General features: G+C 35.3%; 1 non-coding gene across 1 annotated transcript; it reads right to left on the minus strand.

The window, feature by feature from the left end:
• Positions 1 to 21566: 21566 nt before the first annotated feature.
• Positions 21567 to 21672, minus strand: LOC114912847 (small nucleolar RNA R71). Its single transcript, XR_003798778.1, has one exon. It is a non-coding gene; the product is annotated as a small nucleolar RNA R71 (small nucleolar RNA).
• Between the last annotated feature and the right edge of the window lie 1002 nt (positions 21673 to 22674).

Raw genomic sequence — 22674 nt, forward strand, 5'->3', positions numbered from 1 at the left:
AGCATAAGCAAAGGAGCCCAAGTCCGACCATAGAACCAAACATATTCTGTGATGCTATCATCTTTTCCATAAAATCATGGATCGAAGTGATGTCGAGCTGAAAAAGATTGGCAAAAAAGAGAATCTAGCCGACTCCTTCATTAAAGCTCTCGGGATCAAAGAGTTTGATGATCATAAGTGAAAGATGGGTATAAGATACTATTTCGATTGGCTTTAGTTTAAGTGAGAGTTGTTAAAAATTGTATCCTAAAGTTAATTGACTTATTGTAAATAATTAAATTTTATATATAAATTATTAATTAATGAATAAAAATTATTTTGATATTTTCATCATAAGGTGTATATTTTCTTTATTAGAATTTTTATGTTGTGATGAAGTCTTTAGAACTATATTATGATAGATAAGGAAAGATTTATCGAATAGTTCTTAAACATGTTCGCGATAAAATAATACGTCATTAATAGGATGATGATGTTTATCGAGTGTAGATCGTTGTGTGCCATATAGGTTGATTACCTTTGTTGAAAATTATATCTCAAAGTCAATCATCAGCCTATTGACAATTGAGCTAATCATTATAATTATATATGAATTATTAAATTAATAAATATTATTTAATTTTCTCATCATTGTGTGTACATCTTATTTGAACTCCTGTGATTTGTGATGAAGTCCTTAGGACTATTTAAATCAATATAGGAGGATATATCATTTAATCCTTAAAGGTTATTCACGGTCAAATGATATGCTATTATTAAGATGATAGCTAATCAAGTGTAGGTCATTGTATGTCATATACATTAGTTATTTTCTTAGTTAAGAAGTGTAGAGATATTGACATGGCATACAAGTGAGATGTAGGAGTATATCTTACTAAACGTGACTAACTGTTAAGCACTCTACTGTCAAAAATAGCTCACAAAGGATATGAATATAAGTATCCCTTCGATTGAGATCACACGGTGACTCGCAAGTAACTCACTGTGCTTTAATACCAGACTACCTAAATTTTTAATTCAGTGATGAAAGATTTTTGAGCACAGTCAAGTACTTACGAAGTCGGTGTATGAGTCAAGACAGAATTGATCCCTCTAAATAAGTAGGAGTTAATGCATCAGTGTGTTTCAATTCAGTAAAATCTCGACTGGGATAATCCATATGATGGATTTGAAAAGTTGAATACAATATGGATGACCTTTTCAGGGTTGATAGTTAAATTCTTGGTCACTTTGAGTATTAGAATCAAAGAGATGAATTATATGGTAACCATATGCCAATAGGTTCTTGAATATTGCTTTGCAATCTTTCGATCTATCCGGACGTCGGATACTATTGCTAGATGATCACTTTGATTGGTATAGAAAAATTATTTCTGTACTAGCGACCTAAGTTTGAATTTATGGAGTCACACTCAAAAAAAATTTCTGACTGATCATATGGTTGATCGATGATTAAAAATTATTCTGGGATATAATAGTCAATTCGATTGATGATTAACCCTATGCAAGAGTTGTAATTAATTAATTTGTTAATTATTAATGAATTATAGAAGAATTAATTAATAATTAGATTATTGATTAGTTCAATTTGATTGAGCATTGAAGTTTGGATCAAATCTAATTGAATTGGATTCAATTTTGTTTGACCCAACTAGGTAATGAGATAACCTAATCGCTACGGATGCTCGATTACTGATTTGATTAGAACTTGAGCTTGATTAATTTTTAATTTAATTAAGATTTAATTGAGACTATTTGCTATCTAATTAGGTTAGGTTCGATGATCTAATTGGGTCTAACCTAATTTGGTTGGATTAAGAACCTAATTGGATGAGAAATTGAATTCGAATTCAAACTGGACATATCCCCTGTGCCTCCTTTCTCTGCACCCACCTTTTCTTCACGCGAGAAAAATTCTTACATGAATTTTTTCTCACACCTAGATGGTTCTGTCACCCCTTCTCAAATTTATTTTGGATGAGGATAAGTTGATTTGTCATTCGAATTTAAATGGAGTTTGAATTTGACTTGAAACCACCTTAACCTTATCTTCATCCTTTCATTGGTGCCATCTCCTTGGGAAGGCTGATTTGTGTGATGAATTGAGAAGGATTTGGCATGAGAAATGTCTCAGATATCTACCCCTTTGATGCCCCATTTGGATAAGAATGAAGTGGTCTTTAGTTTGAATTCAAAAAATGATTTGAATTCAAACTAATTCAAACCACTTCATCCTTATCCCTTTCCTCTCCGTGCCATCTTTATAATATCTCAAAATTTTGTGTAGCAAAGGTTAGGAAATCACCGTAGAAAATTATTTTTCAATGAGAGAAGGCATGAAATAGAGAGGGTGTTGCTCCTTAGATTGATTTTGATGATTACAAAGCAGTTGAAGGGGTACTAATGTTTCTCACTTGAAAAAGATTTATTGCTCTTCAGGGGCAAAATTATAATTTTATCAAAACTCTGATTTGAAAGTATCAAATGATAGAACAAAAGATTTGTGATCCACTGGTGAAAATTTTATTGATTTTGGACTTGTATTTTGAAAGATATGCATGTTTGAAAATCATGAGTCGACCCATGAGTCGACTCATGGCACATGAGATGACTGGCACGCTGAAATTTCTGACCGGTACAGACTTGGCACACCCTGTGAGTCGACCCATGAGTCGACCCCCAAGGCATGAGTCGACCCATGAGTCGACCTCTGCGAGTTTTAAGCCAGTTTTACAGAACCTTGCATCCCATTCGATTCTCTGATATTTTTCCACAGAGGTCGACCCATGAGTCGACCCCCAAGCATGAGTCGACCCATGAGTCGACCCTTGTGACGAAATTTTTCTGCAACGACTAGTTTTTAACCCATTTTAAATACTTTTAATGCTCATTTAATGTGGTCTAACGGCTCTTTTTCAGCCTAGAATATTTTCCACTATTTCTTAAAGCTATAAAAGGGACAAAAAGGTGGGAATAAAAAAGAAGCATAAAGAAGAGAGATTTTGAAAAAGAGATTTCAAGCAAATTTTTCAGCTCTAAGCAAGAGCTCACTCAAAGCATTCAAGAAGCCTTTAATCCAAGCTCACCAACTCCTCAAGTGCACATTCAAGTCTCCAACCACCTTGAGGAAATCAAAAAGAGTCTTCTTCTCTTTGAGTAAAGTGTATTTAAAGTCTCATTCACTCATTAAAAGAGCTTTCTTTTTACTTACTTGTGCTATTCATTGTTATACTTTGTTTGAGTTATTATTTTTGTTTTGGAAGGGTTCCAAAACAAGGGAAGGTTGATCCGAACCTAGAATCGGAGTGTATTGGGTTGGCTTGTACCCGAAAAATAAGTGGTCTAGCTTGGGATAGCTAGAGTCAGAGTTTCTGACGTTTGTATTCGGGTTGAATACAAGATTAGTGGATTGAAATTCCCAAGTAGGAGCTTGGGGAGTGGATGTAGGTGAAAGGTTGGCACCGAACCACTACAAATTTTTTTTTTGTGGTGTGTCTAATTGCTCTTCTTTAACTCTTCACTATTCTCTTGCATTCTTGTTTTTAGTCATTAGTCTTGAATTAATTTTACTCTCCCTATTTATTTAGCTTTGTCAAATATTTTTCATAAGTCATAAGTTAAGCTTAAAATTTTTAGAAACCCAATTCACCCCCCTCCCTCTTGGGTTGCATAGCTGGGCAACAAGTGGTATCAGAGCCCGGTGCTCTAGTCCTACTTTGATCTAAACAATCAAAGAGCCAAAGATCTATGGCAACTCAAATCGGCATTTCTCTAGCCGAGGGGCAATCCATCAACCGACCTCCACTTTTCAATGGGTCTAATTACACCTATTGAAAAGCTCAGATGAAAATATTCATTCAAGCACTCGACTATGATATATGGAGTATCATAGTGAACGGTCCTCACACACCCACTAAAATTATAGATGGTGTGGAATCAGCCAAATCTGAGAAAGAATGGGATGAGGTTGATAAGAAAATAGCCCAATTAAATGCTAAAGCAATGAATGTTCTTTATTGTGCTCTTGATGCTAACGAATTTAATCGCATTTCTACTTGCTCATCTGCTAAAGAAATATGGGATAGGTTAGAAGTAACCCATGAAGGAACCAATCAAGTAAAGGAGTCTAAAATCAACATGCTTGTGCATAAATATGAATTGTTTAAAATGGAGCATGATGAGTCTATAACTGAAATGTTTACTCGCTTTACTGATATTATAAATGGTTTAAAGAGTCTTGGTAAGTCCTATACTAACAGTGAGCTTGTAAGAAAGATTCTCAAGTCCTTACCAAGAACTTGGGAAGCCAAAGTGACCGCCATCCAAGAAGCCAAGGACTTGAACATTCTACCCTTGGAAGAGATTCTTGGATCATTGATGACTCATGAGCTAAGCATGAAGTAACATCAAGAGGAAGAAGTCAAAAAGAAAAGAATAATTGCCCTCAAATCTACAGCTCCACCAGATGAAGAAACTGATGACACTGAAGATGAAGAACAGGATGAAGAGATGGCACTCATTATCCGAAGATTCAAAAAATTTTTGAGAAAAAGAAAACAAGGGATGAGGAAGAGGTCATTCACAAAAGGAGAACAGAGCAAAGAAAAAGAGAAAGACCAACCCTTTATTTGCTACGAATGCAAGAAGCCGGGACACTTCAAGTCCGAATGCCCACAACTGAAGAAGGGTCTCAAGAAGTACAAGAAGAAGGCCATGATGGCCACTTGGAGTGCGAGTGATGACTCAAGCTCCGAAGAGAAAAACTCAACCGAACAAGCCAACCTGTGCCTTATGGCACACGAAAATGAGGTAATTTTCGAAACTCCTAGTGACTTTACATTTGAAGAATTACATGAAGCTTTTTATGATTTAGTTGATGAATTAAAGAAACTAGGGATGAAGAACAAAGATCTAAAATCAAAAAATCAATCTTTATTGAAACAAAATGAAAGCATTTTAATTGAAAAATCTATCATGCTTCAAGAAAATCAAAGTTTAAAGAATGAAATTGCCAAGCTAAAACTAATAGTAGAAAAATTCACCTTGAGTTCAAATAAACTTAATATGATTCTTGATAATCAAAAAGCCGTGTATTACAAGGCTGAACTTGGCTATAACCCTTTGAAGAAACAAAAGTATCTGAAAAATATCTATGTAAACTCTTCAAATAACAAGTTCTCTAATAGTACTTGCTTCAAATGTGGTAGAATAGGACACAAGTCATACACTTGCTTCTCTAACAAATCTGTAAACTCAAATGTGAAGAAAATATGGGTTCCAAAAGGAACCATTATGACTAACCAAAAAGGACCAAGAAAGCTTGGGTACCTAAAACAAAAACTTGACTTTTGCTTGCAGGTGTGTCTAGCATCCTAAGGAGGAAATAGGAAATGGTATCTTGACAGCGAATGCTCGAGATACATGACTGGTGATGAATCCCAATTCATCACTCTTGATGCTAAGAATGGAGGGATGGTCACCTTTGGAGACAATGGCAAAGGAAAGATCATCGGTATAGGTAACATTGGTATCACTCCCTCCAAATACATTGAAAATATTTTGTTAGTAGATGGTTTAAAGCATAATTTACTAAGCATCAGTCAATTTTGTGATAAAGAATATAAAGTTATTTTTGAATCGTCTGTTTGCATTGTAACTAGTCCCATTAATGATGGCATTAAATTTATTGGACATAGACATGGTAATGTTTATATGGTAGATTTAAATGATCTAGCCAAAATAAATATGCAATGCCTAGTATCCTTGAATGCTAAAATCAATGAGACCAGTTGGCTTTGGCATCGCAGACTTGCACATATTAGCATGCATTCTCTTTCAAAATTAATTAAGAAAGAATTAGTTCTTGGTTGGCCAAAATTGAATTTTGAAAAGGATAGAATTTGTGATGCATGCCAACTAGGTAAACAAACAAGAGTTTCATTTAAATCCAAAAATATTGTTTCAACCTCTAGACCTTTAGAGCTTTTGCATATGGACTTATTTGGACCTACTAGAATCACTAGTCTAGGAGAAAAATGATATGGTTTTATAATTATAGATGATTACTCTCATTTTACTTGGGTTTTTTTTTTGGCACACAAAGATTAAACTTTTCATGTTTTCACTAAATTTTACCGAAAAGTCACTAATGAGAAAGGATTTTCAATTCAAAATATTCGAAGTGATCATGGAACTGAATTTGAAAATTAAGACTTTAAAAACTTTTATGATGAAAAAAGAATTGGCCATAACTTCTCTGTCCTAGGACACCCCAACAAAATGGGGTAGTAGAAAGGAAAAATAGAACCTTAGAAGAAATGGCCCGTACCATGCTATGTGAAAGCAACCTTCCAAGATATTTTTGGGCGGAAGCAATTAACATAGTATGTTATATTTTAAATCGTGCCTTGATTAGACAAATTTTAAAGAAAACCCCCTATGAGCTTTGGAAAGAAAGAAAATCTAATATTGCTTATTTTCATATTTTTGATTGCCGATATTTTGTGTTAAATAATGGTAAAGAAAGACTTAAAAAATTTGATGCAAAATCAGATGAAGCAATCTTTCTTGGTTACTCCTCCACTGGTAAAGCTTTTAGAGTTTTTAATAAAAGAACTTTAGTAGTAGAGGAGTCCATACATATTGTCTTTGATGAATCTAACGATCTTCCTTCAAGGAAGAATGAAGGTGTTGATGATGCAGATCCTCTTATAGATGGAATGAAGGAGATCACTCTGAAAGATCCAACAATTCAAGATGACGAGGAACATGAAGATAAACAGGATGAGGGAGGTGAAGAATATCAAGAACAACCTCAAGGTACAAATGACCTACCCAAAGAATGGAGGTATGTTCACAATCACCCTAAGGAGCTAATTATTGGTGATCCTATGCATAGGGTAAAAACTCGTTCTTCACTTAAGGATGTATTTAATCATTGTGCTTTTGTCTCTCATCTTGAACCAAAAACTATTGAAGAAGCTGAAAATGATTATAATTGGATTAATGCAATGCAAGAGAACTTAATCAATTTGAAAGAAATAATGTATGGACTTTAGTATCAAGACCTAAAAATTATTCAATAATTGACACAAAATGGGTCTTTAAGAATAAATTAGATGAACATGGAAATATAATAAGAAATAAAGCAAGATTGGTTGCTAAAGGTTATAATCAAGAAGAAGGAATTGATTTTGATGAGACCTTTGCACCTGTTGCTAGATTAGAGGCCATTAGACTTCTACTTGCATATGCTTGCTTTATAAAATTTAAATTATTTTAAATGGATGTCAAAAGTGTATTTTTGAATGGATATATTGCTGAAGAAGTCTATGTAGAACAACCCCCAGATTTTGAAAATTATGCTTTTTCTAATCATGTTTTTAAATTAAATAAAGCTCTATATGGATTAAAACAAGCACCTAGGGCTTGGTATGATAGGCTAAGCAAATTTTTACTAAATAATGGTTTTTCAAGAGGTAATGTAGACACAACCCTCTTCATTAAAAGAAATCAAAATGATATGTTAATTATACAAATTTATGTTGATGACATTATTTTTGGGTCTACTAATGAATCTCTTTGTCAAGACTTTGCTAAGCTCATGCAGGGGGAGTTCGAGATGAGCATGATGGGAGAACTTACATTCTTCCTCGGACTCCAAATCAAACAAACAAAGGAAGAATCTCCATCACCCAAAGCAAGTACACCAAGGAATTACTCAAAAGATTTGGAATAGAGAACTCCAAAGCAATTGGCACACCCATGAGCCCCTCATGTAAGCTTGACAAGGATGAAGAAGGTAAATGTGTAGACTTAAAATACTATAGAGGTATGATTGGCTCTCTATTATATTTGACTGCAAGTAGGCCTGATATCATGTTTAGTGTTTGTCTGTATGCTAGATTTCAATCTAATCCTAAAGAGTCTCACTTGAATGCTGTTAAAAGAATCCTTAGATATTTAAATGGTACTCAAACTCTAGGATTATGGTACTCTAAGGACTCACTAATTGATTTATTAAGATATTCAGATGCTGATTTTGCTGGATGTAGATTAGACAGAAAAAGTACTAGTAGAACTTGCCAATTTTTTGGAGTTAACCTAATCTCCTGGTTTAGCAAGAAAAAAATTCGGTAACACTGTCTACGGCTGAGGCCGAATACATTACAGCCGAAAGTTGTTGTGCTCAAATCTTGTGGATTAAGCAACAACTCGAAGCCTTTGGTATCAAACTTAATGAAACACCCATAAGATGTGATAACACTAGTGCCATAAATCTTACTAAAAATCCAATTCAACATTCAAGGTCTAAACATATTGAAATAAGACATCATTTTATAAGAGAACATATTCAAAACAAAGATATAATTCTTGACTATGTTTGCACTGAAAATCAATTAGCCGATATCTTTACAAAGGCCCTAAGTGAGGATAGATTCTGTGAAATTAGGAGAAATCTAGGAATTCTTGATCCATTTGCCTAAATATTTCTCCAATTCTGAGGAATCGATGTCAAAATTTTTTTGAGCTCAATTTCTATCATCTCTCTTGGACCTAAAAGCTCAAGATTATCATTCTCACAATTTATCATTGAGCAAAAATTCTTCTCCCAAAATTCTAAATTTTTTCAGAATTTATTCATATTTTTTCTGAAATTTTGTGAATCATGAGTCGACCCCCTAGGGTCGACCCAATGGCATACTTAAAATTTTTGGCCAACATCCCACGGGTTCATTTCTTTTTAACTTAAAGCCCGTTCATGAGCCGACCCCTCCTTCTTCGTCTTCCTCCCTCCAAAACTCATCGTCCTCATCTTCGTTCTCTCCAAATCCAAAGTTTTAGCCCAAGATCCTTCTCCCATCACCTCTCCGCCTCAAATCGCCCCTTGGGAAAGGAGCTTTTCGCATTTTTCTCTCTTGATTGAAGCGGTTGGAGCGTGCCCTAGCTTCCACCATTCTTCTCCAAACCGAAATTTCTCTCCGCCAAAAATCTCTTTCCATCCTCTAATAACCCTCCTTCTCCTCACCCATTTGATCTTCCAAGTCTCCTTGCTTGCTCTTATGGTGAGAATGGCTCCAAAAATAAAACTCCCTCAAAGAAGGAAATCAGTCCGTGAGCTGGAAGAAGGCGTGCGCAGGAAAAGACAAGCTTCTCAGACCTCCTCTGCTCCCATTCCTGCTTCAGCATCTGCACCAGGTTCTTCTCAGTCTCCTCTTAGCCCTAGCAAAATTCCACTCTCTGACAGAAAGGTAGAAACCGGCAAGAATGTAGACTTCAGATTCTTTGAAAAAGAAGATTTCTCCTTTGGTTCAAAGATCAAAAACCAAGGTTGGAGATTTTACTGTTCTCTCAAAGAAGTTACATATGTAGATTTGGTTAGAGAGTTTTATCTGAATCTGTGCTATGGCAATGGAACAGTAACTTCTACTGTTAAGAGAATTGATATCTGCTTAGTTCCTATTATTTTGGGAGAGATTCTACATTTGCCCTGTGAGGGATATTCAAACATGGAACTCCCAGTAAAGGAAAAAGGGATCAATGTGATTTTAAGAGGAACCTACTCGGGAAGTCTAAATAAATTAGAAGCCAAGATCTTGTCAATTGAAATGAGAATTCTACATCAATTAGTAACAAAGCTTTTCTTCCCTAGAAGTGGTCGACATGACCTCCTTTCTGGCCGAGACATATGTATAATGTTTCATGTGATCACCCAAACCCCCTTAAACCTCCCTGCTTTAATGATTGAGGCCATGAGAGAAACACTGAATAGATCCAAGGCACATCTGCCTTTTGGTATGGCCCTCCCACTTGTATTCAGGAGGTTTGGAGTTAGTTTTGAGGGGAAGGCATCTGCTAGGCTTTCTCACTCTGACACCATCAACCAACACACTCTGCACCGCATGGGATTCACTCGGATTGATGGTGGTTGGATCAAGGGTACAGAAGAGAGAGCTGAGGAGAGAGCTGAGGATAGAGTTGAGGACAAAGCTGAGGAAGAAGGTCCCTCATCACCTCTCCGTGACTTCAGGGCAACATCTCCAGACATCCAGTTTGTTTCAGATCCAGAGGCTGGCCCTTCAGAGTCCACCAGGAGGCACATACCAGTTCAGCAGCCAGACAGCAGAGCACCTCCCTCAGAGTTCAGATTGGCTGATGATCAGATTGAGCTGATTTCTCAGCGTGTGGCTTCCTTACTTTCTCGTCAGTGAAGCACTTCAGCTTTTGCACCGGGATCCAATCTGATCAGACCTTGATCCCCCATATCTCCACTGTATTTCAGATGATCTCAGATCAGTCAGTTCGGATTTAGCAGTTCGAGGATTACATTTTGAGACTGACTGGGAGAGTACTTGACTTGTAGGGGCAAGTGTTAGCTCTGACCCATCCACAGCCACAGGAGTGCACTATTGAGGTCTCAGACCTAACTACGGAGGCAGGCAGACTTAGAGGTGTATTGGAGGGTGGTTTTGATTTCTTGAGGAGAGAGATCAGAGGCTCAAGTGAGCATGCATCTACACAGTTCACTGCACTGCTTCAGTCTGTTTCGAGAGCTCTGAACCTTCTTGACACCATCAGGCTCTCTCTTGCAGTCCAGTCTATGGCTTCTCAACCTTCAGGATCATCTCGCCCACCTACTCGTGCCAGCACCTCCACTCGTGGCAGAGGCAGACGGGGTAGAGACGAGTCTTGGTCGTGATCCATCATCTCCCCACCCCATCTCTGATACATTAGATTTTGATCCATCTAGTCATGAGCTCTACTAGATCCTTGTAGCTAGCCTTGTCTATTGTTCTTTCTAGGATCTATCTTTTGGACCATGTAATGATATGGAATATGTATTGGAACAGCTATGGTATCAATCACCTTTTGATTATATATCTACTCTTTGACTTTTAATGTATGGTATCAATGACATATTTTGTTTAATGATTGCTGTATTCAGGGGGAGTAAACATTAATGATTAGCACAAGAAGTTTGAAGAAACACAAAAGAGAAAATGTATTCAAAAAGAGGGAGAGTTAACAATGTTTGATGATGTCAAAAAGGGAGAGAAATTAAAAAAAAATATCAAAAGCAAGATTAATAAAAGACTTAAAAATACAATGAGTAAATTGCTAAGCAAAAAGTATCAAAAGAAAGATAAATAAAAGACTTAAAATAAAATGAGTGAATTGGGAGAAATTAAAGAAATATATCAAAACCAAGATTGATAAAAAGACTTAAAAACAAAATGAGTGAATTGCTAAGCAAAAAGCAAATGAGCAAACTTTAAAATTACTTCTTAGACATGCTCTGATACGCTTTAAAATTAGACATGCTCTGATATACTTTAAAATTAATTCTTAGACATGCATTGATACACTTAATTTTTAAACATGCTCTGATACCAAAATTAAATAATCAAATGAGAATGAGCAAATGAGATATTTTCAAACTCGCAATTTTCAAATCCTAAGGTAAATTCTGCTTTGCTCTGATAACAAAAATAAATTTTCTGCTCTGATACCAGAATCACATAATCAAATGAGCAAATTTTCAAATCATTAAGCAATAGGCAATTTGTTTATGCAAATGGGCACATGTATCACATGCCAAAAGAATCAATCTTCTTTTCAAGCAAATGCACTTATAAGTAATTTTTAAGTTGGTAGTAAATTTCCTATTTATCTTCAAACTACCTATAATGCATTTCATTCCTTTAAAATTCATGCTCATTGTTTCATATATATGCTTTTGTTCAAGTGTTTTGTCATCATCAAAAAGGGAGAGATTGTTGCTCCTTAGATTGATTTTGATGATTACAAAGCAGTTGAAGGGGTACTAATGTTTCTCACTTGAAAAAGACTTATTGCTCTTCAGGGGTAAAATTGTAATTTTATCAAAATTCTGATTTGAAAGTATCAAATGATAGAACAAAAGATTTGTGATCCACTGGTGAAAATTTTATTGATTTTGGACTTGTATTTTGAAAGATATGCATGTTTGAAAATCATGAGTCGACCCATGAGTCGACTCATGGCACATGAGATAACTGGCATGCTGAAATTTCTGGCCGGCACAGACTTGGCACACCCTGTGAGTCGACCCATGAGTTGACCCCCAAGGTATGAGTCGACCCATGAGTCGACCTCTGCAAGTTTTAATCCAGTTTTACAGAACCTTGCATCCCGTTCGATTCTCTGATGTTTTTCCACAGAGGTCGACCCATGAGTCGACCCCCAGGCATGAGTCGACCCATGAGTCGACCCCTGTGACGGGATTTTTTCGCAACGGCTAGTTTTTAATCCATTTTAAATACTTTTAATGCTCATTTAATGTGGTCTAACGGCTCTTTTTCAGCCTAGAATATTTTTCACTATTTCTTAAAGCTATAAAAGGGACAAAAAGGTGGGAATCAAAAAGAAGCATAAAGAAGAGAAATTTTGAAAAAGAGATTTCAAGCAAACTTTTCAGCCCTAAGCAAGAGCTCACTCAAAGCATTCAAGAAGCCTTTAATCCAAGCTCACCAACTCCTCAAGTGCACATTCAAGTCTCCAACCACCTTGAGGAAATCAAAAAGAGTCTTCTTCTCTTTGAATAAAGTGTATTTAAAGTCTCATTCGCTCATTAAAGGAGCTTTCTTTGTACTTACTTGTGCTATTCATTGTTATACTTTGTTTGAGTTATTGTTTTTGTTTTGGAAGGGTTCCAAAACAAGGGAAGGTTGATCCGAACCTAGAATCAGAGTATATTGGGTTGGCTTGTACCCGAGAAACAAGTGGTCTAGCTTGAGATAGCTAGAGTCGGAGTTTCCGACGTTTGTATTCGGGTTGAATACAAGATTAGTGGATTGAAATTCTCAAGTAGGAGCTTGGGGAGTGGATGTAGGTGCAAGGTTGGCACCGAACCACTATAAATTTTTTTGTTTGTGGTGTGTCTAATTGCTCTTCTTTAACTCTTCACTATTCTCTTGCATTCTTGCTTTTAGTCATTAGTTTTGAATTAATTTTACTCTCCCTATTTATTTAGCTTTGTCAAATATTTTTCATAAGTCATAAGTTAAGTTTAAAATTTTTAGAAACCCAATTCACCCCCCCTCTTGGGTTGCATAGCTGGGCAACAGAGGAGGCAGACTTCTGTGTGTGAGAAACAAAGGAAGAGTCCTTCCTCTTTGAGCATGAGGTCTAGGGTGGGTTTTAGGGTTTCGGCTCTAGGTTTTTATGTGAGAAAAAATACAAGGAGATCTTGTTCCTGTCTCCCACACCACCACCTCCTCGAGTTGCTCCATCTTCTGATCTAGAAGTATCCGAATAATCTGAATGAAAGAGCCTATTTCAGGCATTCAGTGCCTTCTGCACGAGCTAGTACTCTCGAGAAGGACGATCCATTCGGAGCTTTGAGTGGACTACCTATAGAGGCCAGACGAGCTGTACAGCTGTTTGGCATCAAAGACAATCTCGTACCATACTTATCAATAGTGATGATCATCGACCCATGATAAGATAATGATTTTTGAACTCATCTGATTAGAGCTAACGGTTAGATCTGATTCATCGCATCGATATGATCGATGTAGTTTTTTATTTACATCAATTTTTTGTATACAAAATTTTATATCATAGATCTTTAATAGGTAATTTAGATCTAATCTAAAGCATGCATAGGAGATTAAAATATTTAATCTACTATCTTCTGCTAAAAAAATTTAAAAATATATGCTTTAAACTGCCTATTTTTCTATCAAATGGTATCAGAGCTTCGTTGCTTGTGACATGAATATTTTACATATAATCTATTTTTAATTTGATTTTAATTATTTAGATTAGATCTAAATAATTAATTTTAAATCTGAGTAGTGTAGTAATCGAATTGGATAGATCCCCATAGCCGTCCGATCATAGGAGAAAGTAGAATTTTATAGCCCTCTCCTTTCACTCGATAGGGTTCTCTGATAGCATGTAGGAATACTGCACGATCTTTTTCATGAAGATGAACAATGAAAGAAACTTAAAATTTTATTTTAGATCTGATATATTGTATGTTAGATTTGAAATTAGAGTTTAGATGACTGTATGATTGTTTGTAAAAATATTTTATAAAATTTAAAACTGTTTTCAAATACTAAACTCCAACCCATATTAACCTAAAACTTAATTGAGAATGAAGTGATCTAGATTTGAGAATCAAAGATCTAAGGCATGAATTTCATAATTCATGAGTTTATAGGTTAGCTCAAGTCAAGCCCATTTAATTGGGTTAGACCTAGGATTGAAAATTATTGATAATAGACTATGTTAGTAATTGATCAAATCTAATTAATAGTTAATTCTAATTGGATCAATTTTTTTCTTGATTAATTCTCAATAGTTGTAATTGATTAGAGTCCATATCTTTGATTAGACTAAGATAAACCTTGATCGAAGCTTCATGGTCGAATCTAAGTCTATAATTTGATCAAATTAAAATTATTTAACCAGTTGGTGTCTAAGATAAGTATGACAGTTTTAATCAGTGGTCATTAATAGGGAGCTACTTGCATAGATTGAGTCTATAACAAGTTAATGGCATATCCCTCCCATCGATCTCACTTATCTGGCCAACGTAGTGAATCATATTTTGATCAGATTACTTAATGATTAGGATTGATCCATGCTTACTAAAAAATTAGTATGATTGATTTAGATGCCTCTAGTTCAACTTGTCTATAGTCCTCTTCATGATTTGGTAAAGTCAGAGAGAAAATTTATGACTGATTGATTGGACTACCTTTTGCTTAATCTTCTTTGATCTGACTTGATAAAGTTAGTGGGAGGATTAAGATTAGCATGTCGAGTCTTATTTTTCTTTCACTTCATCTAATTAAATCCTCTAAAATTATTAGATCCCTAAAAATGGAATAGTTATGATGATAACTAGATCATAGCCTCTCATTAAGTTGGATAATAATGGATCCAACAGTTTAGATGATCATTAGAGGCATCACATGTTTGGTGTTTATCTGGCTATCAAAATTATCATTCATAACATATTGATTTAGTTGTATTTTTCTGATGATGGTCAGGTTGGCCAAGCCACACTCGAGCTTGGTCACTTATTTGTCAGATGTACTAAATTCTGACATGTTAATAGTTGGACCTAACCAAAACTTTCAGTGAAGGCATCACATGCTTGCTGAAGAAGTGTTTGAGGCAAAATTGAATGTTGAAAATTATTTGATGAAATAATTGATTAAAAACCTACCCATGGATACACAGGGATTGGCCGAGCCACACTCCGGTCCATGTATAACCTGTGAGGATTCTGGTATCTATTAGAAAATTAGTGTAATTTCTCAAATTGGAGGTAGAGACTATCAATTTGAATAAAATAGTGAAAGAATCTTTCGACTAAAATCTATATCTTTACGCTTAATCAATTCATATACTGATTAGATTTTGATTTTTTTTACAGTTATGGCCACTATCTTGTCGCTCCGATCACTATTAGATAGTGATAAATTGATAGGACTAAATTTTGATAATTAGTATCGAAAGCTAAAAATAGTTCTGGAGTATGAATGGATCTTGTACGTGCTAACAGATCCAGCTTCCGAGGAGCCAGCTCTGAACGCCCGCAGTATGGTTTGAGACATTTATCAAAAGTAGCTCAACGATTGAATTATGGTTCGTCATATTATGCTGATGGTAATGAATGATGAGTTCAGCCATCGATTTGAGAATATTCAGCCTTAGGACATGTTACAAATATTGAATGAGTCCTTTGATATGTCCGACGATATTGAGAGGCACAAGATAAGTTGTGCCATCTTTAACACTCGAATGAGGGAAGGAGCGTCAGTCACTGATCATGTACTGTGCATGATCGAGATGATTAAGCGCTCGAGCAAGCTCGATTTTTTTCTACATGAGCAGCTGGGGAAGGATGCTATTCTGAACTCTCTACTTAAATCCTACCTTCCTTTTCTTACTCATTATCGAATGACAAAGCCTGTTGTCAACTACTACAGTTTATTAAGGTTGCTATAGAACTTTGAAAAAGATCACCAGCTCCATAAGGAGTCAGTGAATATGGTGGGAGGATCTTCTTTTGGACATCGATCCTTTAAGAAAGAGAAGAAGAACAAGAAGAATAAGAAAAGAGTATAAAGTGCTGGGGTGCCCAAGTCTTGTCAGACCAAAAAATCTAAGTCTGACCAAAGTTAGGCGGAATACTTCTATTACGAGAAGCAGGGGCACTGAAAGAGAAATTATCCTCAATACATTGCCTCCCTGGATCCGAACAGATCGAGAAAGAAGTAAGTTATTATTGAACAAGATAATTATATGATAGCACCTTGTAATTTCTTAATTTGTGATTCTATTATCTGGGTATTAGATATTGAAAGTCCTTTTAATATTTATAATTCATTGTAGGATCTACAGGTTAGTAGGAGATTTGAAGAAGATGAAAAATTTCTTAATGTTGGAGATGGAAGATCAGTTCCAATTCTAGTATTAAGGATTATTAAGCTTGTATTTAAGTCCAATATAATTGTTCTTAGTGAAGGTCATTTTTGTCTTTCTTTTTTATTGAATATTATTTCTGTAGGCTTTTTGCCCATGTACGGTTATGAAATTTAAATAAAAAAATATTTTTAATATCATTATGAATGGTGTTAATGTGTTGAATGGACAGTTGAACAATAGAATTTATATATTATCATAATCTGTTAGTGTGATGTATACATTTGGCAAATGCCCTAGAATTGATGATGTCTCCGATATCTATCTTTGGCACTGTAGGTTAGGTCATGTTAACAAGAATAGAATAAATAGGTTGACTCAAGAGGAAATCTTTGAAATTAGTGATTGCGAATTACTTCCAACTTGTGAGTCCTGTTTACTTGAAAAAATGATTAACTCACCTTTTACTGAAAAAAGTGAATGAGCCAGTGAAGTTATAGATCTGACACATACTGATGTATGTGGACCCATGAACACGAGTATCAGAGATAGATATTATTATTTCATTATATTTACAAACGACATATTGAGATATGGGCACATCTATTTAATGATACATAAGTCAGAATCGTTTGAAATATTCAAATGATTCCATAATGAAGTAGAGAAACAAACTGAGAAGAATATTAAAATTCTTCGATCCGATCGAAGAGGTGAATACCTCTCCAGTGAATTTTTGATATACTTATAAGAGAATGAGATTCTCTCGTAGTGGATCCCTCTTGAAATACCATAGCATAATGGTGTGTCGGAAAGGAGGAATCGAACCTATTAGACATAGTTCAGTCCATGATGAGCTTTGCAAGTCTGTCGATCTCCTTTTGGAGATATGTATTCGAGTCGACTTGTTATATTTTAAATAAAATTTTGAGTTAGTCCGTAAGTAAAATATCACATGAGATGTGGACAGGACATAAGCCAGTACTCTCTCACCTTAGGATTTGAGGGTGTCCGACTTATGTTAAATGTTTGAAAACTGACAAGCATAGACTTAGGTCTGACAAGTGTCTATTTGTAGGATACCCAAAAGAGACCAAGGGATATTACTTCTATTTTGTTGATGAACAAAAGGTATTCGTCAGTAATGGGACAGTTTTTTTAGAAAAAGAGTTCATTGAGAAAGAAACTAATGTCTCAAAGATTGAATTTGATGAAGTTTGATCGATAGAAAAACTGACATAATCTAATAAATTCATAGAATCGGATTTGATTACATAAAACTCAGAACCTATTGTAGAAATATCTTTAAGGAGATCCGATAGAATATCATGTCAATCAGACAGATACTATGATTTCTTGATCCAAAACGATGATCCAGTTGAACTTGATGAGAATAATGAGGATCCGATCACCTACATGGATGCGATGTAGAGGTCTGACTCCGATAAGTGGCTAGAAGCCATAAAATCCGAAATAGAGTCCATGAAGGTCAACAATATATGGATATTAGTTGATCCACCTGAAGGAATAAAATTCATAGGGTGTAAGTAGATCTTCAAAAAGAAGAGAGATATAGATGGAAAGATGGAGACTTATAAAGTTCATCTAGTTATCAAGGATTACCGTCAATATTATGGTATTGATTATGATGAGACGTTGTCTTCTATGACAATACTCAAGTTTATTTGGATTATGCTTGCGATAGCAGCACATTTGGACTATGAAATCTGACAAATGGATGTGAAAATAGTCTTCTTAAATGGAGAGCTAGAAGAAGAGGTGTGTATGATACAACCTGAAGATTTCATATCCACAGATAAGTCTAAAGTATATAAGCTTCAGAGGTCCATTTATGGACTTAAGCAGGCATCTCAGAGTTAGAATATGCGTTTTGATAAAATGATCAGAATGAATAGCTTTATTAAGAATGGAGAAGAACCCTATATATACAAGTGGGTTAATAATTCTGTAGTAGTATTTTTTATTTTGTATGTCGATGATATTCTTTTAATCGAGAATGACATCCTTACATTATAGAAAATAAAGGTTTGGCTGTCATCACAGTCTACATGAAGGACTTGGGAGAAGTATCCTACATCATTGGGATGAAAATCTATAGAAATAGATGTAAGAGATTGCTTGGATTATCTCAGTCCATGTACATCGATATTGTGCTAAAAAGATTCAGCATGGAGAATTTTAAAAAAAATTATGTTCCGATAGATCATAAAATTTTTTTCTCAAAAAGTGATTGTCCGATAACTCTTTAAAAGAAAAAAATATATGAATAAAATTTTATATGCATCGACAGTGAAATTTATTATATATGCTATGATATGTATATGCAATCGTGATTGCAATTCAAGTTTTAAATAAAGCCCAAATTTTTTTTATGCGGATGCGGAAAAAAGATATTGCCAAGAGATCTTGAAGAGATATTGATGTGGATGAATTAAATGAAGGAACCCATATGCTTTTAATGAGCTTTTAAATGGCTGGGAGTTTTAGTGTGCTGTCTTTATGTGGCGTGGCTGATGGGTTTAAAAAAAAAAGGGAAGCGGTCTTCGAGCGACGGGCTGACACGGGAGTTGAACGCAAGCGAACGTGGTGGCAAGTGGATTGCGGACGCGTACAAGACCCAGTCTTCAATCGTAGCGGATGGATGTGATTTCAAATATGGAAGCTGCACGATAGTGGAGGTATTGCGAAGCAAGTGAAACAGACGTGGAACGGAACAAAATAAAAGTGGACACGGATGGAAACAGATGTGGAAGCCAGTGAAACCGATGCGGGAGCTGCGGAAACCGACACGTTTGGGACGCAGCTTGGAGCCCTATTTAAAAGAAATCACAAAACAGAATAGGGGAATCCTTCGACACCTTCACCACTCTTCTCCACGTCAAAATCTCTCTCTCTGGCACCATCATCTTTTCTTTTGCTGCAATCAAATATTTTTCAGCTGTTGCTTAAGAGTTTCCTCAGCCCCAGAATGTCAGTGAGCAAGAGTTTTATGAAAGACTAGACTTCTCCAACTCAGAAAGATGATGAAATCTGTAATATAGATTTTTTTTTTCTTATATTTATTTTTCATGCAATGAAATAAAGAATTATTTTATGCTTCATATTTATTTGATATTCTTTCTTCTTCCTTTAGAGGTTTGGATTCAGCGTGCACAACCTATACTCTTCACAGACATGCCATAATCGACAGGTAAGGTACAGTGCATGCTTAGGAAAGATAGATTATTGTATTTTTAATTTAAATCTCTAACTTGTAGTTGAGATAAAGTAATCTATACTCTAGATGGACGAGCCATATGGTTCATGTCTATCCGATGTAAATTATACTGCATCTTAATTACACATCTCATCATTACTACATAAAAGTAAAAGAAAATAAAATCTATTTTGCATAGTAGATTCTGAATTTTCGAAGCTTCTTTCCTATTTGATTTTCTTTCATGAATTAAATTAAAATTATTATTTTCTTAGTAATTAATCAAAATTGATCCTCTCTTTTTCTTCTATTAATTATTAAATAATTATCTGAGATCTCTGTGGATACGATCCCGATTCACCCTAGCTAAATAGTAAGTTAGAATTGGATTTATTTTTGGTGCCTTGACGACGCACATCAAATTTTGGTACCGTTGTCGAGGATCCTTGGCACAGTTGTTTCTAAAAAAAAAAAAGATCACTTTCATTCTTTTTATCAATCTTGATTATCCTGACATAAGGTTGTCCTGGCATAACTGAAAGTTACATTGAATGATTGTCCTAGGACATGAAAAGGTAATTAACTTAAAAATTTTTGTTTGATTTATTTTCTACCTTTTGTTCATAGTTTAATCTATTTTTAGTGCTGTCTAACTTGCTTAGTTTTCTTAGTCAAATTTACATTCCTGTAAAATTTAGAAATTTTATACTGACATCTCATAAATTATTTAGAAAATTAGAGACCTAATCATAAAATCTAAAAAAAATAAATTAATTTAATTTAGTGTTGACTGCATGCTAATTATAAGCTTGAACACTTTGATTTGTTTCATTGCATGGTCATAATATATCTTAAGGGCTAACTCATTAATCAGATAAAATGGAGATTTCATCACCCCTCAACCTAAAAATCACAATCTATCATTTTGTATTAACCCCAAGCCTTAATTTTAAAATCAATTAAACATCGGCTTTAAGGTGTTCAAGCTCATTAGGACAAGGCACCCGAATGAGTTAGATCGGGTCGGGATTTGCTAGTTGATTGGTGTCTAGGAAAGAGGTTCAGGGATAAGAGCTCGAAGAAAGATGGTTCTCTAATTAGGTCCATCGCGAAAGCACGGGGAGCCTCCCATCGATCTTATCCTTATCTGACTAGTTAGCTAGTTGGTTTTTAGCTTGGAGAGCTCCAAGACGGTCTTGAAAGTTAGGAGCTGTCTAGATTTAAAGTAACCTAAGATAGAAGTAATTGTTTGGATAAATATTTGAAAAACTAAAAAAAAATCAATTTAATTTTTTTTTAAAAAAACTTTAACTTAGATTAAGGACTCTTAGGCTTTTCTCTTTAGACCTCTTTCACTCTTTTTTCACTATCAAAAAAAAAAAACTATAAAAAAAATTGAGATTTTCTGTGTTTGCTCTAAAGGTATAACTGTGGAGGTATATATTTGGTCGTAGATCGTTACAACCAGAAATTCAACCATTAGATCCTGAAATAGAACGAACTCTTAGAACCATTAGAGCCAACCGAAATAGAATCATGGACCACAGTTACGAGACTGATCCACCACGACAGTTGTAGGAGTACTTCACTCCTTCAACATACATCTACTCTCTCTGTATACAAGTGCTCCCTGTTGAGGTAGTCCAATATGAAATCAAGTCTAGCATGATTCAGATGCTACCATCTTTTTATGGACTTGCGAATGAGGACCCTTACAAACATCTAGACGAATTTTTTGAAATTTGTTTAACAGTTAAAATCCAAAATTTCTTTGATGATGCTCTCAAACTCAAGTTGTTCCCATTTTCCCTAAAAGATAAGGCTAAGTATTGGTTGAACTCTTCAGATACTGTAACAATTTCGACCTAAGACCAACTTCAAAAGGAATTCCTGAAGAAATACTTCCCTATAGGAAAAACTAATCAAATTAGAAAAGTAATCATAAGTTTTTCCCAGATGGATGGTGAGATGTTCCACAAAACATGGAAGAGATTAAAAGAATTGATTAGAAAATATCTGCACCATGCCATACCTAAATAGCAATTAGTCCAGTGCTTCTATGATGGTTTGTCAGAAAAGCACTGGCAAATAGTTGACTCTTCTTATGATGGGACATTCATGCTAAAAAATGAACATGAAGCTTGGCAGCTCTTTGAAATATTAAGCAAAAATTTATTACATCACATGTTGGTTGCCCGTATAGACTCTCCCATGGTTGGATCAAAATGAGATGGAATATATGAGGTAGGTAGTTCTGTGGATATCTATAGTAAGGTAGATGAACTATCTCAAAAATTTGACCGACTACTGCAAGTCGGGCACACCTTTTCCCCATCCTCACAATCACAGGATGTTTGTATAATCTGTTTGAGTCCAACACATTCGATAGGTGATTGTCCAACCGCATACCAATTTTCTGAGCTTGTTTGAAAGCAAGCCCACCAAACCTAAACCCGAATGGCTCCTTGAGCACAAAATTATCCGTACACAAATACTTATAATTCGGACTGGCAGAATCACCTGAATTTTTCTTGGAGATCACAATTTATGACCAATCCAGCATCACTTAGGCCTAATCACCAGGAGACAGTTCATACTCTCAGTACCCGAATGCCCCACAATCCCAAATCCCTCCTAGCAATCATAGTTCTGCCTTTGAGGAGAAAGTATTGCAAGCATTAAAAGGGCTCGAGATGAACACCCATCTCCTTCACTCCCACAATCAATAGCCAAGCTAAAGACCCAGATAGGTCAACTAGCCACTGCTTTTAGTAGAAGAGAGGAAGAAAAACTTTCAAGCCAGCCCATCAGCAATTCTAAAGGACAGTATATGGCTGAAAGCCCCACTGGCCTTGAAACTTGTCCCGAATATGCAAAATCTATAATGACCCTTAGAAGCAAAAAAGTCTTAAGCTAGCTAGTCTTAAACTAGTTAGAAAAAAATCAACAACTAGAACAAGCAGTACCAACCAAGCTAGAAATGAACAACATTGAGGAGAGGAAGGAACCAATTATACTAGCACCCACACTTA

Source organism: Elaeis guineensis, chromosome 6, assembly GCF_000442705.2.
Source record: "Elaeis guineensis isolate ETL-2024a chromosome 6, EG11, whole genome shotgun sequence".
Lineage (NCBI taxonomy): Eukaryota > Viridiplantae > Streptophyta > Magnoliopsida > Arecales > Arecaceae > Elaeis > Elaeis guineensis.